An 18,673-nucleotide genomic window follows, 5' to 3' on the forward strand; every position below is an offset into this window, starting at 1 on the left:
CACTACATCCCTATCCCTATGGGGGACTCACCATGAGAGGGCACTGAGGAAGCACCACCCTGACTTGCGTCTGTAGCAAGGCCAGTTCAGGTCCAAGAGCTCCTGTCTCCACTCCAGGTTCCAGGGCTAGAGCCTGGGGAGGGTACAGCCCCCAATGCCTACCTCAGAGGAAAGGCATAGTGGATCCCACATTTGCTAGTAGCTGCACCCTGGGGGTCACACCACGGGTCCTCTGTCTCCCTCTCCCATCAGCCCTAAGGTGGTCTTTTGTTTTTAGTTTTCTGAAATATCTTTATTGAGATATAATTCATATAACATAAAATTCACCAATTTAAAGTGTACAGCTAGGCCAGCACAGTGGCTCATGCCTGTAATCCAAGCACTTTGGGAGTCCAAGGTGAGTGGATCACTTGAGCCCAGGAATTTGAGACCAGCCTAGGCAACATAGCAAAACCCTGTTCCTACCAAAAATACAAAAAATTAGCCAGGCATGGTGGCACACACCTGTAGTTCCAGCTACTCAAGAGGCGAAGATGGAAGAATGGTTTGAGCCTAGGAGGTCAAGGCTGCAGTGAGCTGAGATAATTCCACTGCACGCCAGCCTGGGCAACTGAGTGAGACCCTGTCTCAAAATAATCTTTAAAAAATTTTTAAATAAAAGTGTACAGCTAAACAGTTCCTAGTAGATTTTTTTTTTTTTTAATATAAATGGAGTCTCGCTTTGTCGCCAGGCTGGAGTGCAGTGGTGTGATCTCGGCTGACGGCATCCTCTGCCTCTAGGGTTCAAGCAATTCTCTTGCCTCAGCCTCCTGAGTAGATGGGACTACAGGCGCATGACACCATGCCCAGCATTTTTGTATTTTTAGTAGAGACAGCGTTCACTATCTTGGCCAGGATGGCCTTGATCTCTTGACTTCATGATCCACCCGCCTCAGCCTCCCAAAGTGCTGGGATTATAGGCGTGAGCCACCATGCCAGGCCTCTAGTAGATTCTTAAACTATGTTCATCACAATGTAAATTCACAACATTTTCATCATCCCCCAAAGCAAACACAACCTAGCACCCATTCGCACTCACTCCCTACCTCCCATCACCTGCCCTAAGCAACCATTAATCTGCTTTCTGTCGTATACATTGAATCATATAATAGTGGTTTTTCTGTGACTTTGTTCACTTAGCGTGATATTTCTGAGGTTCATCCATGTCGTGGCACGTATCTTTATTTCTTTTCATGGTTGAATAATACTCCATTGTATGGATATACTACCTTCTGTTTAACCATTCGTCTGTTAATGGACACTGGGGTTGTTCCCACTTTGTCCCTATAAGGAATAACGCTGCTATGAACATTCACGTAGATGTTTTTGCGTGAACATCTGCTTTCATTTCTCTTGGGTATAAATCTAGAAGTGGAATTGCTGGGGCATATGGTAACTCTGTGTTTAACTTCTTGAGGAAATGCCAAACTGTTTTCTAGAGGGGCTGCGCCATTTTACTTTCCCACCAGCAGTGTATGAGGGTTCTGATTTCTCCACCTCCTTGCCAACATTTGTCATCGTCTTTTTTTATTACAGTCATACATGCACTGTGGCTTTGTATTTCCTTAATGACCAGTAGTGTTGAGCTTCTTTCATGTAATTATTGGCCTTTGAATATCATCTTTAAGAAGTGTCTATTCAAATGCTTTGCCTGTTTTTTAATTGGGTTATTTGTCTTTTCATTTTGAGTTGTAAGAGTTTTTAATGTACTCTGAATACTATACCCTTTTTAGATATATGATTGGCAAATATTTTCATCCATTCTGTAGGCTGTCTTTTTACTTTCTTTCTTTCTTCTATTTTTTTATTTTATTTTAATTTTTTTTTTTTTTTTTTTTTTGAGACAGGGTCTCACTGTGTCACCCAGACTGGAGTGCAGTGGTGTGATCTCAGCTCACTGCCACCTCCACCTCCCAGGCTCAAGTGATTCTCCTGCCTCATCCTCCTGATTAGCTGGGATTACAGGTGCACGCCACTACTGCCTGGTTATTTTTGTCCTTTTGGTAGAGATGGGGTTTCACCATGTTGGCCAGGCTGGTCTTGAACTTCTAACTTCAAATGATCCACCCCCTTCGACCTCCCAAAGTTCTGAGATTACAAGCATGAGCCACTGCGCCGGCCTTTTTTACTTTCTTGATAGTATCCTTTAAGGAAGAAACAATTTAATTTCAGTGAAATTCAATTTTTCTTTTTTTCTTTGTTGTTTATTCTTTTGTGGTCAAATCTGAGACTCTATTGCCTAACCAAAGGTTATGAAGATTTATTTCTATATTTTCTTCTAAGACTTTTATAGTTTAGTTCTTACATTTAGATCTATAATCAATTTTGAGATAACTGTTGTAGGTGGTATGAAGTGGAATCTAACTTATTTTACATGTGAATATACAATTGTTACAGCACCATTTGTTGACTTGAACTGTCTTGGCCTCTTTGTTAAACATTAATAGACTGTAAATGAAAGGGTTTATTTCTGAACTTGCAACTCCAGCCCGTTGATCTGTATGTCTATCCTGATGCCATTGCCACACCATTTATTGCTGTAGCTTTGTGGTAAGTTTTGAAACCAGGAAGTCTGAGCCCCCTCCAAGTTTGTTCTTATTTTTCAAAATAGTTTTAGCTATTCAGGGTCCCTTGCACTTCTATATGAATTTTAGGATCAGCTTGCCAACTTCTGCAAAACAGAAAGCTGGGATTTTCATAGGGATTTCTCTGACTCTGTAGATAAATTTGGGGAGTATTCCATTCCATCTGAACAATATTAAATCTTCTGATCCATGAATGTATGGTGTCTTTTCACGTATTTAGATCTTTAATTTTTTCAACAATGTTTTGTAGTTCCCAACGTGCAAGTCTCACACTTCTTTTCTTAAAATTATTCCTAAGTGTTTTCTTCTTTTCCTTGCTATTGTGATTGGGATTGTTTTCTTAATTTCATTTTCAGATGCTAGAATGTAGAAATATGATTGGTTTTGTACGTGGATTTTGCATTTTGGAAACTTGCTAAACAAATTTATTAGTTACAGTCTTTTTGTTTTGTATTTTGTTTTTGAGACGGGGTCTTTCTCTGTTGCCCAGGCTGAGTGCAGTGGCACAATCACAGCTCACTCCAGCCTGGACCTCCCAGGCTCAAACAATCCTCCTACCTTAGCCTCAAAAGTAGCTGGGACTACAGGTGCACACCACCACACCTAATTTTTTACTTTTGATAGAGACAGGGTCTCACTGTGTTACCCAGGCTGATCTCAAACTCCTGGACTCAAGCAGTCCTCCTGCCTCAGCCTCCCAAAGTGCCAGGATTATAGGAGTGAGCCACCGTGCAGTATTATACAATCTTTTTTTAATGGATACATTGTTATTGTCTACATACAATATCATGTCATCTGCAAATATAGAAAATTTTACTTCTTCCAATTAGGAAGCCTTTTCTTTCTTTTTCTTGCCTAATTTCTCTAGCTAGAACATCTAGTACAATGTTGAATAGAAGCAACAAGAGCCAACATTCTTGTCTTGCGCCTGATGGTTGGGGAAAGCATTTCGTCTTTCACCACTGAGTACCATGTTACTGGTGGATTTTTCACAGATGCCCTGCATCAGATTGAGGACATTTCCTTCTACTTCCAGTTTGTTGAGTGTTTTTATCATGAAATGGTACTGGATTTGTTGCATGGTCTTTCTGCCTCTATTGAATTGATTATGTGGTTTTTGTCCTTTATTGATAAGGTTCATTACATTAATTGACTTTCAGATATTTAATCAACCTTGTATTCATGTAATGCATCCCACTTGCTCATGGTATGTAATCCTTTTACATGGTGCTGGGTTATATTTTATATGTTGATATATTTTGTTGAGGATTTTTGTGTTTCTCTATATAAGGAATACTGGTCTGTAGTTTCTATTCTTGTGATGTCTTTCTCTTATTTTGGAATCAGGGCAATACTGCTCTCACAGAATCAAGAAATGTCCCCTTCTCTTCTATTTATTGAGAGTTTGTGAGAGACTGATATCGATTTTTTGTTGTATTTTGGTAGAACTCACCAGTGAGGTTATTTGGGCCTTGGGCTAATTCAAACTCTTCACTTGATATACAGCCTCAGATTTTTTTAAAATTTCACCTTTGAATCGGTTTCTACAGTTTGTGTCTTCCTAGAGTTTTTTCCATTTTATCTAAGTTATCTAATTTGTCGGCATAGTATTCCTTTGTAATCTCTCTTATTTCCATAAAATCAATAATTATGCCCCCTCTTTTTATTCCCCATTTTAGTAATTTAAGCCTTCTCTTTTTTCTTGGTCAATCTAGCTAAAATTTTGTCCATTTTCTCAATATTTTCAAAGAAACCACTTGTTTTCATTGATTTTCTGCTTTGTTGTTACAGTCTCTATTTCATTATTTCTTTTCTATATTTTTTCCTTCCTTCTACTTACTTTGCACTTAGTTTACTCTCATTTTTCTAGTTTCTTAAGGTGGAAAGTAGGGTTATTGGTATGAAATATGTTTGGGTTTTGTTTGATTTTGTTCTTTGTTTTTTTTTTTTTGAGACGGAGTTTTGCTCTTGTTGCCCAGACCAGAGTGCAATGGCACGACCTCAGCTCATTGCAACCTCTGCTTCCCAGATTCAAGCAATTCTCCTGCCTCAGCCTCCTGAGTAGCTGGGATTACAGGTGTGTGCCACCACGCCCAGCTAATTTTTATTATTAGTAGAGACAGGGTTTCACCATGTTGGCCAGGCTGGTCTCGAACTCCTGACCGCAGGTGATCTACCTGCTTTGGCCTCCCAAAGTGCTGGAATTACAGGCGTGAGCCACCATGTCTGGCCATATATTTGTTAATATAGACATTTACAGCTATAAATTTCTCTCTGAGCACTGCTGTAACTGCATTTCATATGTTTTGGTATATATTGTGTTTTTGTTTTCATTCATCTCAAATTATTTTCTAGTTTACCTTGTGATTTATTCTTTTGAACTGTTGGTTATTTAGGAGTGTGTTATTTAATTTATACCTATTCTAACTCAATTCCACTGTGGGTGGCAAACACATTTGCTATGATTTCAATTCCTTTAAATGTACTGGATTTGTATTATGGCCTACCATACTGTCTAACTTGAAGTGTATTCCACATGCTCTTAAGTAGAATGTGTGTTCTCCTGTTGTTGGATGGTGTGCTTTGTGGAGGTCTGTTAAGTCTAAGTGGTTTGTATTGTTGTTCAAGTCTTCTATATCCTTGTTGATCATCTGATTCGTTCCACTCATTATTCAAGGTGGGATATTAAAGTCTTTATTATAATTAATGTGCCTGTTTCTCCCTTTAGTTCTGTTAGGTTTTGCTTAATGTGTTCAAGGCTCTAATGTTAGATGCATGCAAGCCAGTAATTTTATATCTTCTTACGCATTGACTTTTTATTATTATGGAATGTCTCTCTTTACCTTTAGTAACTTTTTTGTTTTAAAGTCAATTTTGTCTGATATTACTGTAGCTACTCCAGTTCTCTTATGATTGCTATTTGCCCAGGAAATAGTTTTCATCTTTTACTTTCAACCTGTTTGTGTCTTTGAAACTAAAGTGTGTATCAGGTTTTCATCTTTTACTTTCAACCTGTGTCTTTGAAACTAAAGTGTGTATCCTGTAGACAACATAGAGTTAAATCTTGTTTTGTTATCCAATACAGTAACCACCACCTTTTGATTTGATCACTGAATTCATTTACATTTTATGTTATTGATATGATGGGATTTATATATCTCATTTTGCTTTTTTATATTGATACACAATATTTTACATATTTATGGGATACATTAGAGTATTTGTTACATGCATAGAACATATAATGATCAAGTCAGTGTACCTGGGTTATCCATCACCTTAGGTATTTATCATTTCTATATGTTGGGAACATTTCAATTCCTCTCTGCTAGCAACATTAAAATATACAATACATCGCTGCTAATTATAGTCACCCTACTCTGCTGTCAAACATTAGAACTTATATATATATATATTCTGTCTAACTATATATGTGACCTATTCGCCAACTTCTCTTCATTTTCTCCTCTACTTTGCTTCTACTTTTGTATATATCTTGTGTATTTTTTGTTTCTGTGCTCCCCTTTTACTGCCTTCTTTTGTATAAATAAATACTTTCTAGTGCAAAAATTTAGTTCCTTTTAGTTAATTTCTTGGAGATTGCTCTAGTGATTATAACACAGGTCTTAACATATCAAAATCTACCTTAGATTTATACTAACTTAATTCCATTGAAATATAAAAACTTTACTCCTGTATAGCTCCATTCTGTCCTCAACTTTCTATACTACTACTAATATGTATTAGATCTATAAATATTACAAACCCAGCAACACATTGTTGTCATTATTGCTTTTTACAATCAAGTCTTATAAAGAAGCTGAAAGAAGAAAAGAGTATATATTTTTCACTTCTTATATTAACCTTTTTATTTATCATTTCTAGTTCTCCTCATATCCTTCTTTGAGTTCAAGTTACCATCTGGTTTCATTTCATTTCTGCAATGTAGCTTTGTTTCCATCTGTCTCCTTTGTGCTGCTATTGTCATTGCCTGAAGAGCTTTCTTTATTATTTCTTATTAGGTGGATATGTCTGCTAGCAACAAACTCTTTCAGGTTTTGTTTGCCTGGGAATATCTTTATTTCAGCTTTGTTTCCGAAAGAGTTTTGCTAGATATACTATTCTTGGTCAACAGTTTCTGTTTTTGTTTTTTGTTTTTACTTTCAGCACTTTGAATGTCCTCACACTGCCTTCTGGTCTCCATTGTTTTTGATAAAAAATCAGCTGTTATTCTCACTGGGGTTCCCTTATGTGTGATGAGTCATTTTTCTCTTACTGCTTTCAAGATTTTCTCTTTGTCTTTGTCTTTCAACATTTTTACGAAAATGTGTCTGAATGTAGGTCTCTGCATTTATTCTTGAAGTTAATTGAGTTTCTTTGATGTTCATATTAATGTTTTTCATCAAACTTGGGAATTCTTCAACCATTATTTCTTAGAATATTTATTCTTCTCCTTTTTTCTCTCCTCTCCTTCTAACACTTCCATTATGGATATGTTGGTGTGCTTAATAGTGTCCCACATTAGTTTGATGCTGTGTTCCTTTTTCTTCATTCTTTTTACTGTCATTGAGGTTGCATAATCTCTGTCAATTTATCTTCAAGTTTGCTAATTCTTTCATGTGCTATCTCAAATCTACTGTTGAGTCTCTTTAGTGAAGTTTTATTTTCATTTATTGTAATTTTCAAATCTAGAATTTCCATTTGGTCTGTTTTAAAAATAATTTATATCTCTTTTCTTTATTTTGTAAGATATAATCATACTTTTATTTCATTCTTTAAATGTAGTTTCCTTTAGTTCTGTGAACATATTTATAACAGCTGCTTTGATGTCTTTATTAGCTAAGTTCAACATCTGGGCCCCCTCAAAAGTTGTGTCTATTGCTTGCAATTTTCCCTGTGGATCACCCTCCCTTACTTAAACATTTTAGAGCATAATTGGTATCAATTTTGGATACTGATTCTCCCTCCTTTTTCACCTGGTCTCTTGTTATTGTTTGTTTATTCATTTGTTTATTGACTGGTATGGGCTAATTCTATGAAGTCAGTCACTTTTTCCCCAATGTTTAGCTTTTGATGTCCTTGCTCCCTGTCCTTATCTTTTAGACTGGTTACCTCAGAATTTCTCCTAGGTCAGCATAAGCCATTTACTGGTCAAAAGTTGTGGTTAAGACCCCTTAACCAATAAGATACTTACCTCTTAAGTAAGTATCTAACTAGGGGCATAAGGCTTGGAGGCCTCTATCAAAATTCAAAGAGGTTACATTTATTCCTACATTCATCTAGGGACCAGTAGCTTGGATGTCTCTTCTCTGATCACTTCTAAGAGGACACAATCTTGAGCCTACAAAACTGTGATCTAGACTGCCTGAGATATATGTGATTTTATTTTTTTGACCTAGCTTTCTAGGAGTTGCCCCAGTCTAGGGTTTGGTCAGAGCATGTGCTTAAGCCCCTTGTGCCAGTGAAGGCATCTATACTTTTTTTTTAAATGGATTTGTGTGTAAATTGGGGAGTGTTTTCAAGTTGCCCCACATTCTGCTCTGATTGCTCCTGACTGGCTATAGCCTAGTATTTGCCCAGCCTTCTCAATTCCCAGAATTGACTGTGATGCCAAGAGGGCTCTTGGGATCTTGGCTGTCTCTTTTCCCAGTTACTTGTTAAATTTCTGGGTGTCCTGCCCTTTTGTTTTTGCTACCGGTTTCATGGAGTTATGGGCACTTTTAATTCCTCTCCCCAAGATATTCATTGTTTTCAATAACAGTATGATGCACAGAATTATCCATATCCTGTCCTGAACAAAATCCTTCCTCTCAGGCAGAGCTATAAGCTCTTCATTCTTACTGTCTGCTTTCTCCCTGGGTAAAACGTCTGCAGCACTGCACAGGAGCTGAGAGTGGGAACTACCTGCTTCCCTGGAGTGACACCTCTGCTCTACAAGTAGGTACTAGGGGAAGTGACACCTCTGCTCTACAAGTAGGTTCTAGGGGAAGTGGCCCCTGGTATTCTCACCTTGCCCCTTTCAGTGTGGAACCTCTGCCCTAGGAGTGAGTTGGGGTGGAGTAATCAAGGCTCCAGTATTCTCAACCAGTTGCTCCTGCAACAGAGCTTCTGCTAAATGACTCGGTGCTCAGAAGAGAAAGTAAACCTAAGTTATCTTGGCCGTGCCTCCCTAGAATAGAGCTTCTGCAACACAGGGCCAAGTGGGATGAGACACAGCAGCATCTTGTCCCTCCCAGAGTGAAATTATAGCCTAGACTGAGAGCTACAGGGAGAGGAAGCCCCCGTGTTCTTGACCACACCTGCCCAGAGTAGAGCCCCTAGGGCAGAGTTTCCATAAGGCAGAGCTGAGAGAGGGTAGGGGAGTGGGTCATGGGTCAAATGCCATGGACCCTCCCTCACTGTTTTTACCAAAATTTAGTAGATTTTCTTAAATGAATGTTTCTCCATTTGCTGTGTGCCCTTAGGACAATTTCCAGAGATTTAAATGAATTAATATTTGTCATTTTGTCCAGTAAAATAGTTGTTTTGCTAGAAAATGAGGCATCTGAGCTACTGAGTCCTAAAGTACTGCTCCTAATTTTTACTTTTTTACCATGACCATGAGGAAATGGAGTGCACTGATGAGAACTTTGACCATCAAGTACACAAGACCTAGGCTTGAGCCCTATATCTGCCCTTCACCAGCTATGTGGCCAGCTAGTGGAACTCCTCTGAGCCTTTGTTTCTCCATTTATAAAGAAGCAATAGTAGATTCTGGATATTAGCCCTTTGTCAGGTGAGTAGATTGCAAAACTTTTCTCCCATTCTGTAGCATTGAACAATGAGAACACTTGGACACAGAAAGGGGAACATCACACACCGGGGCCTGTTGTGGGGTGGGGGGAAGGGGGAGGGAAAGCATTAGGAGATATACCTAATGTAAATGATGAGGTAATGAGTGCAGCACACCAACATGGCACATGTATACATACGTAACAAACCTGCACGTTGTGCACATGTACCCTAGAACTTAAAGTATAATAATAAAAAATACATTAAAAAAAAACAGAAAAAAAAGCAATAATAATAGTACTGACCTTCACAAATGGCTGAGAATTAAATATTATGATATAAGTGAAGTATTGGCAGGATCTTCCTGGCCCCAGAATGCTTCTTTCCTGGGACATTGGTGCCTACAGCTGCTCTGGGGCCATGTGCTCCCTTCTTGCGGGAATGCAGCTCTCTCTGCAGGCTGGAAGTCATGCTCATCAAGCCCTATCTGCTGCTGTCAGCTCAGCCTAGAGCCCATACCTTGCTGATGGCATGTTTGCGTGAGAAACAAACTTCATCCCCTTTTCCTGGAATTCTACCCCATCTCACTCCTCACCAGTCTCTCAAAGAGAACTTACTCTTCGGTATGTCCAAATGGGAAAATCTCTTGCTGCATTCCCTGTGTGCCCAAGATTTCAAGCTTTCTCTGCAAGCTGGTCAGCCATCCAGCTGTCATCTGTCCCTCAAAGCCCTGGGCTCAGCTGCTAACCTGCTGGTGAACAGTTAGCTGTTTGACTACCTGGAAAGGGGAGCAAAAGGGTAGTGTTCTCGGGAGATAAAGAGGAACTGTCTCTGCTGGCCAAAATGGGGCTTTCCCATGGGACTTGCTTGACTGGCTGAATGTCTTGTCATTGTCCACAGAAGAAGGAAGAACTGAGTCATGATCTTTGCACAGAAGAGAAGAGATATTTCGAGAAGCCAAGTTGCAGTAAAGTGGAATGTTATGCCCTGAGTTTCCCATTATGACAAGGGTGAGACAGCTGCATAGAAAGAATAGCAGCATCCAGGAAGTCAGGAGTCCAGGAGTATGGTCCCATTTGACTCTGCTGGGATTTGGAGCCTGGGGTCATTGCCCACATGCAACCCAAGGGATAAGGCCATCCCAAAAGGTTTTGCCAGCTCCAAGCCTCAGGGATGCCCAGCTGTGCACATTACTAGGGAGCATTTGCCCAAACTTAAGAGCAAGCCCAAGGAAAACCCAGCACTGTGTCTAAACATATGCTGTGCAATTCTTTTCACAGTATGAGCTTCTAGAAAGCTTGCATAGGCTCAGGACAGGGATCTGGAGGAAGTGGGGAGCATCAGAACCACAGAAGATTGTACTGGGAATAACTGGGGCAGGAGCAAGAGCCCATCCAAACAGATGTCTACCACCTCATTGACATGGAAGACTCTGTGAGTTTCAAATCAAATTTCCCATTAAAGAGCAGATCAAGAGTAAAGCAAATGGGCCATGCCTTTGATTATTCATTTGTCCCTAAATAGGTGCTTCTACCTGAGGCTGCACACGCTCCACCAGGGGTGAGGGTGCCACCAGCCCACTATAGCTTCAGTTTCCAGCTTCCAGGAAACTGGGTGAGGTATTTGCAGGCCCCAAGTCTTGAGTTCCTCTTTCCACATTGAAACATGTTCCTTTCTTTTAAACCAGCAGCACCAGCATAAACTTAGAGAATAGGTTGCTAAGGGCAAAAGTCAGTTTAACTCAGAAAACATTTACTAAGCACCTACTGTGTGGACCAGGCATCACACAAGGTGCTGGACTGAAGGGGTGAGTCTGGCATGCTGTGTGCTCTCTAGACAAGCCAAATGTGTGACTGACATGAGGCAGACATGGCACTACAGTAAAATCACAAACAGTGTGCTATGAGGAGGAAGTCAGGCAGAGGGAAGTCTTGGAAGGTAGATTTGAGTTGACCTTCAGAAGCAGAGCTAGAATCTTATCATGCACATCATTGTCTATCTTGGGACAAAGGAAGCATGGCCAAGTCCATCAGAGTCTGAAGCAGGTGGATTTATTTTCCATATATAACAAAGAAGGTGTTTGTGCAGTACAAAGAATATAAGGCAAGCAGGCATATCAACAACGATGATGATAATCACTGAGAGACTGAGACCTCAGTGGATTCAGTGCTTTGCCTGCTCCATCTCCTCCAATCCCCAGAGCCTGTGAGGCCAGGTCCCTTACAGCCCCGTTCTATAGATGGGAAACCATAGTGCATGGTAATTTGCACACAACTAAAAAACAGGTAGAGCCTGTATTCATTCCAGGCTCAGAGCAGAGATTCTTAATGCCATCAGGAAACCAAAGTCTGAGGCTGGCCATAGACCTCACCTGCCTGATGGCCTGGGCCTCTCTCCTCTCATCATCTGAACAAGGGGGGTTTTGACCAGGTAACCCCTAAGGTTCTATTTCACTCAGTTTGGGCTGCCATAACAAATACCATACACTGGGTGGCTCAAACAACAAACATTTATTCCTCGCAGTTCTGGAGGGGAGGCTAGAAGTCCAAGATCAGGGTGCCAGCATGATCAGGTTCTAGGGAGGGCTGGCTTCCCGGGTCACAGACAGCTGCCTGTTTGCTATAGTCTCACGTGGGGGAAAGAAGTCATCTCTCTTATGTCTCTGCTTACAGAAGCACTAATCCTACACAGCAGGGTTCCATGCAAATGATCCAGTCACCCTGCAAAGTCCCTATCTCCTAACACCATCACACGGGATTAGAGCTTCTACATATGAATTTAGGAGAACACAATTCGGTCCATAGCAGGTTCCCTCCAGCTAAGTCACCTGGGATGCTAAGTGTTCAAGGTGGGGTGTGGCAGTGGAGATGAAGAGGAGGAAAAAGTGGCTGATCGATGTGGGAGATAAAGGAAGCACGAGAAAGGGGAGCACTAGCTCAGGTGGAGAAGGCAAACGGAGCCACTCCCCACTTTGGTTGTGACTGCTGCTGACTGCTGGAGGCCTAGTGCCCTTTGGGTTTTCCCTGAGTGACTGATAATTCCTGAGCAGAGCTGGGCCCTAGCAGAGCCTGGGAGCTATGCCAAGCTCTCCCACCAGGCCCCAGCCCTACCACCTCCAAGACCAGAACAAGAACCCTAGCCTCAGCAGGGTCTCCCCAACACCATGCAGATAAAAAGTGGCCAAGAAAATGTCACCTTAATACTCAGGAACACAGCATGGACATCCAGGCTGCTCCTCAGTTTCCTTCTAAGGGCCCAGGTCTCCTGTTATTCCTGTTTGCTGTGCTCCAATGCCTGGGACTTACAGAGAAGGCTGGCAAACAGAGTCCAGCCAGCACCCAGCCTCCAAAAGCCTCTTGTGCCCAGAGCCCAGAGCTCACTGCCACCTCCCCAAGCCTCCAGCAGCCCATGGGGGCTTTTCTTAGGCCCAGCTGCTGCTCTCCTCTTCACCAGAGCATTTTCAGTTCCCATTTCTCAGGCCTGAGTGGCCCCCTGTGCTCCTGGCCACACACCCTCTCTCTCTCCCCATATCTGGGTCCTCTCCCAGCTGCCCCAAGCCTCACTCCTCATGCATGGTGCTCTCCCAAGGAGCTGCTCTCCCAGACTTCCGTCTCTCCAGCCTGTTCCCTCTCTCCCTCTTGAGACCCAGCTCACACATTGTAGGCCGTGATCTCGCCCCTGGAATAGACCCCCTCAGCTGCTGGGACTCTGCAGGGTTGTGGCAGGCATTGCAGAGCTTCTCCCAGGGGATACTATTGACCCCCAGCTTTCTGATGGAGCTTGAATTGTCCTGGCTTATGTACCTTCCTCCTCTTGGCCAGCCATGTCCTGCACTGGGTCAGTCACAGTGGTCCACCCTCCCCAAGGTGCCTGCACCCTAGTCTTGGCCAATGGGAAGAAAGGGAAGGTGACTGGGAAGCTTCTGGCAAAGGTTTCCTTCCCTCAGTACTAAAAGGATCCCTAGGTGGGGCGCCATGGCTCACACCTGTAAACCCAGCACTTTGGGAGGCTAAGACGGAAGGATTGCCTGAGCCCAGGAGTTTGAGACCAGCCTGGACAACAAAGTAAGACCCTATTTCTACAAAAAATTAGTCAGGTGTGGTGGTATGTACCTGTGATCCTAGCTACTTAGGAGGCTGAGGTGGGAGGATCACCTGATCCTGGGAGGTCAAGGCTGCAGTGAGCTGTGATCGTACCACTCACTCCAGCCTGGGAAACAGAGTGAGACCCTGTCTCAAAAAATAAAAAAATAAAAGGAGCCTCATTGGAACACTCTTCCTCTTCTTCCCCTGAATGTGGGCGTGTCTGAGGGAAAGCACAGAAATCATTTGCAAATATCAAGGAGAATTAAACCAATATGCTGAAGATGGCAATGAGCAAAGAAAGAAAGAACTTGAGTCCTTCAAGATGACTTTGGGACACTGAATAAACCAAGTCTGGAGCTACCCATTGCTGGGGATTTTTATTATGTGAGGTCATAAAATCCCCATTGTTTGGGTTTTTTATTCCTCACAACTAAAAGCATCCCAGCCCACAGTGTCACTTACCCATCCCCTTCACCATGTTTGGCGGGGAGAAAATATCCCTGCCAAAGGGAGATATCATACAAACTCTTCTTCACCTATGGCCCAAATCAGGCCCTCTGCTTATATTTGTAAATAATGTTTTATTGGAACACAGCCACACTCATTCACTTACATATTGCCTATGGCTGCTTTTGCTTGAGCAGTTGCAAGAGAGATAGTGCGGCCTGCAAATAGGAAAATATTCATTATCTGGTCCTTTACAGAAAATGTTTGCCCATCCCAAAGGTTGACTCATTAGACCAATGGAGTAGCAAACATTTCTCAAAAATTGCCACAGGTTGCACAAGTAGATAAAATCCCAGGGAAAAGAGACACCATTACATGCTAAGGAACCTTGGAATGCCGTGGCATCAGGCCATGCTCTGCTACAGAGTCTGTCCTGATAAAACATGGTATGAGCTGTGGGTCAAACTCTCCACGCTTACTGGTTGTGATGGTTAATTCTAGGTGTCCACTTGGTTAGCCTATTATGTGTCTGATCAAACACCAGTCTTGATGTTGCTGTGAAGGTATTTTTTCAGATGACACATACATATAAATCAGCAGACTTTGAGTAATGAAGACTTCCCTTTGTAATGTGGGTGGGCTTCATCCAATCAACTAAAGGCTTTAAAAGCAAAGATTGAAGTGCCCTGAAAAAGAAGCGATTGTGCCTCAAGACTGTAACATGGAAACCCTGATTCAGTTTCCACTTTGCTGGCCTGCAGATTTCAGACTTAACAATGCAACATCAACTTACCTGAATCTCTAGCCTGCTGGGGTCAGCCTGGCAGACTTTGAACTTGGCAGCCCACAATTACATGAGCCAAATATTCCTTATAATCTATCTATCTAGCTATATAGTGAACTACCTAGCTAGCTATACGCATGTCTTTCTTGACCTCAATGGGAGATATACATAAATATATATACTGTTTCTCTGGAATAACCCTGATTAATACACTAATCATTCTAATTCTGTCTCAGCTGTAAGGTTGACAGCTTATTCATTATTTTGAGAGCATTTGTTTCCAAGGTAAAAAGCCAGAGATGATCCCCAAATGAGACAAAACTTAAGACAATTTGCAATTACATGGCTCTATCCTTTCTTAAACACTAGTCCTTAGTTCACAGTTAGGAAGACTGGGAAGGCAGCTTGGGCATGGGCAGCCCCCATCAAACGGGAGGCTTAACAGAGGTGGCTTTGATGGCAGGCTGGGAGGTGAGGTCAACTCAACTGAAGCATCTTTAAACACAGGGTTAACAGGTCAAGTCTAGCTAGCTGTGGGCCAGCTTGGCCCTTCCTCCTTGTGGAATGTTTTACATTCCTTGGAAGCTGCATACTTAAAAGAGATAGAGAGGACAGAGCTTCCCCCCAGGACGTGGGAGCAGCCACATTGTCTGGCTGGTGGGTTTTCCCAGAATGCCCTGAGGATGGTGTGTTTTAAAATGTGCAGTCCAGGAGCTGGACAGATCGCCCTTGTTTGCGCATATGTGCTGTGCCCTCTCAAGGTTCCTTTCCTTCTCCATCTGGGAGGTCTCCACTTCCTCTGGCTGTTTCACATCCTGGCTTGAGGGAAGGTCCTGATCACTTACTAGTTCACAGCTTTGCATCTCAGTGGTATCTCACTATTCATAGGAATTCTGCAGCCCAAGCTGCAACACCAGGCTCTTTGTGGAGGAAAATCCATTTTTAAGACATTCTCCTTTGAGAAGCGCCGTCCTTCTGTAAACCCTCCTACACTGAACTGTTTTGTGCCTACTTTCCTTTTACAGTGCTGCTGTTTGTTAAATGATCAAAATATTGAACAACATAAAGCTGCTTTCTGATGCTGTTAAAATTAGAGTTATATTGAAAATGCAGTTTGTTCAGGAGTCTTGCATCATCGTAATTATTTTTGTCTTATTTTTAAGATGTTATCAACTCACAGCAGTTACAACGTCCATTAATAATAATCAGCTTACCAGCAGCCCCACACTGTCTGTGCCCCACACGAGAACAGCCCAAGGCAAAGGTAGAAGGGTAGTGAAGTGTGGATGGGTGGGGAGGTGACACAGTCCTGGGGAGGCAGGGGCAGCCTAGGAAAGTGAAGAGATGTCCTCTTCCAGCCTTCCAGTTTGTTCTGTTGGATAAATCTATATCTATATCTAGATAGATTAGATAGATAGATGGATAGATAGATGATAGATAGATAGATAGATAGATAGATAGATAGATAGATAGATAGATATTTTTAGTAGCAGGAAGATAGGGAGGTGAGGATAAAGGGAAAAAGCTATCAACAAACCAGGCCTAGTTATGTTCTCTGCATGTAGGCTTTCAGACCGTCCTTGTCCTCACAGATGTGTTCGGAGTAGACATGTGTGAGATAGCTCACCCTTTTCTCAGAGACCAAGTAGAGAAAGTGCTTGAGCCAAGCATTTATTTTTTCCTCAAAAACAAGTTTCAGCAGCAGTTTTTAACTACACCATCTTTTAAAGCAAGCTCCCCCCATCCTAGGAAACCCTGTGCTCAGGCACTTATTAGTTCTGCAGAGTGGCATGCAAAGGCTTTTCTAAAGCATAATCATAATGGAAAAATAATACATAAAATCTGTGCATTTATGTCTGTCTGTTTAACAAGAAGGCACTTACATAGCATATATCATTAAACTTTATGTGCATTTGGAGAATAAATTATCATTTCTAGCCTGCCTCTGGTACGGGTTGAAGAGTAAAATATATTAACCTAAAGTTATTATTCATATGCTAACAAATGGAGTTAATGAAAACTATTTCATATAGAAATCAAGATAAGTGGTATGCAGATTTTTTGAGAATTCACCTGAAAATTGATGGTAAATACAAAGTCTTCTGTATGTTAAGATCATGCAATGGCATGACCTCATTGCTCAAGGATTTCACCAAAGCAAACAGAGCAAGAAACGTTCTGTACATGGTCTCTTCCTATCAAGCACGCACAATCATCAACTGTTTTCTAAAGAATACACATTTGGAATCACACAGACCTTTTGAAAAATTGCTTGAAAAGGTCATTTGTGGTGAGGCATAGTGGCTCATGCCTGAATTCCCAGCACTTTGGGAGGCCGAGGCAGGAGGACCATTTGAGTCCAGGAGTTAGAGACCAGCTGGACAACATAGAGAGACCCTGTCTCTACAAAAATTTTAGAAATTAGCTGGGTGTGGTTACACATGGCTATAGTTCCAGCTACTCAAGAGGCTGAAGTGGGAGGATCGCTGGAGCATAGGAGGTCAAGGTTGCAGTGAGCTGTGATTGTCACTGCACTCCAGCCTAGGGGACAGAGCAAGCAAGCCCTGCTTGAAGAGAGAGAGAAGAAAGAAAGAAAGAAAGAGAGAGAGAGAGAAAGAAAAAAGGAAGGAAGGAAGGAAGGAAGGAAGGAAGGAAGGAAGGAAGGAAGGAAGGAGATAGAAGGAAGGAAGGCAAGCAAGCAGGGAGGGAGGGAAAGAGGAAGGAAGGAAGGAAGGAACGAAGGAAGGAAGGAAGGAAAGAAGGAAGGAAGGAAGGAAGGAAGGAAGGAAGGAAGGAAGGAAGGAAGGAAGGAGGGAAGGAGGGAGGGAAGGAAGGAGAGAGAGAGAAAGGAAGGAAGGAAGGAAAGGAAGGAAGGAAGGAAGGAAGGAAGGAAGGAAGGAAGGAAAAGAAAGAAGGGGAGGGAGGGAGAGAGAGGAGAGAAAGAAAGAAAGAGAAGTAAAAGTCATTTGTTTTAAATTTAATGTTGGATACAATGAAGGGGGAAAAAATCACATAAAGCCATCCATAAAAGGCCTTAAGGAATCAATCAGATCGATCGGAAATTAATTCAAAATCCCATTTACCGTCTTAAGAGAATGGCTTGAAAATGGTTCTCATTATTAATATCATTTACATCAAGATATATAAACCTATTTTTCAGGACTCAAAAATCTAAATTACATCTCAACAACATGTGATTGTACCCAGGCATTTCCCCCTGGGAGCACCGAAGGGAAAAAGGTAATTTTTCGGTCTTTTGGAAGCTGTGCCCTGGTGCCAACATGCCTCAAGCCAAAACCACACAGAGCAGCCTGCCTGACAGACGGGCCCAGTAGGCTTTATCAAGCTCTTAGGCTCTTATGAGCTTCCCTACTTGCAAGTCAAACACAAATTTATCCTTTGTGGCTCTTTCATAAAAACACTGGCTCGTGAGTGTTTCCATTTGTCTTTTTATGGATCTTATAAATCAGTCCAAACTGTTTGCAGAATAACAGCATTTCCTAAGTCTTTCTGAGGTAGGAAGGCCAAAAAGAATGCAATTGCCCAAGATGAACAGGATGCCCTGCTCACTTAATGGACTCCCAAAGGCCTCCTTTACTGGGGTGGTGCCCTGGAACAAGGAGTCTTGCAGGAACTTCTGTGTGGCCTTGGCTCCCCTGAGACCCAGTGTGTTCCATTAGAGGTAGATGTTTTTTCCTCACTCCCGGGTGGTACAGACACCACCACATGGGGCCACCAGGCACAAACCTGGACTCTACCACTATCTGCACATGTCATTTGGAGGGGGAACTCGGCCTCCCTGAGTCTGGTTTCTTACCTGAATCTCGCAAAAAGAAACAAAAAATCAATCATACTTCAGATATTGATTAAACACTGTGACAATCCAGACAGAATCAGTATTTAAGGAAGCATAGTTGTCTCTTCCTCCAGGAGCTCATGATAAAGACTGGAATATACAGCAT

At 41.9% G+C, this 18,673-nt stretch overlaps 1 long non-coding RNA gene across 1 annotated transcript in view; it reads right to left on the bottom strand.

Moving 5' to 3' along the window:
- Positions 1-10,715, bottom strand: part of LOC134736375 (uncharacterized) — a 54,696-nt gene extending 43,981 nt beyond the window's left edge. The window contains exon 1 of the long non-coding RNA XR_010120351.1: positions 9,701-10,715. This is a non-coding gene — a long non-coding RNA (uncharacterized lncRNA). The remainder of the gene's footprint in view (positions 1-9,700) is intronic.
- Positions 10,716-18,673: the final 7,958 nt, after the last annotated feature.

The sequence above is a fragment of the Symphalangus syndactylus genome, chromosome 4 (assembly GCF_028878055.3).
Source record: "Symphalangus syndactylus isolate Jambi chromosome 4, NHGRI_mSymSyn1-v2.1_pri, whole genome shotgun sequence".
Taxonomy (NCBI): domain Eukaryota; kingdom Metazoa; phylum Chordata; class Mammalia; order Primates; family Hylobatidae; genus Symphalangus; species Symphalangus syndactylus.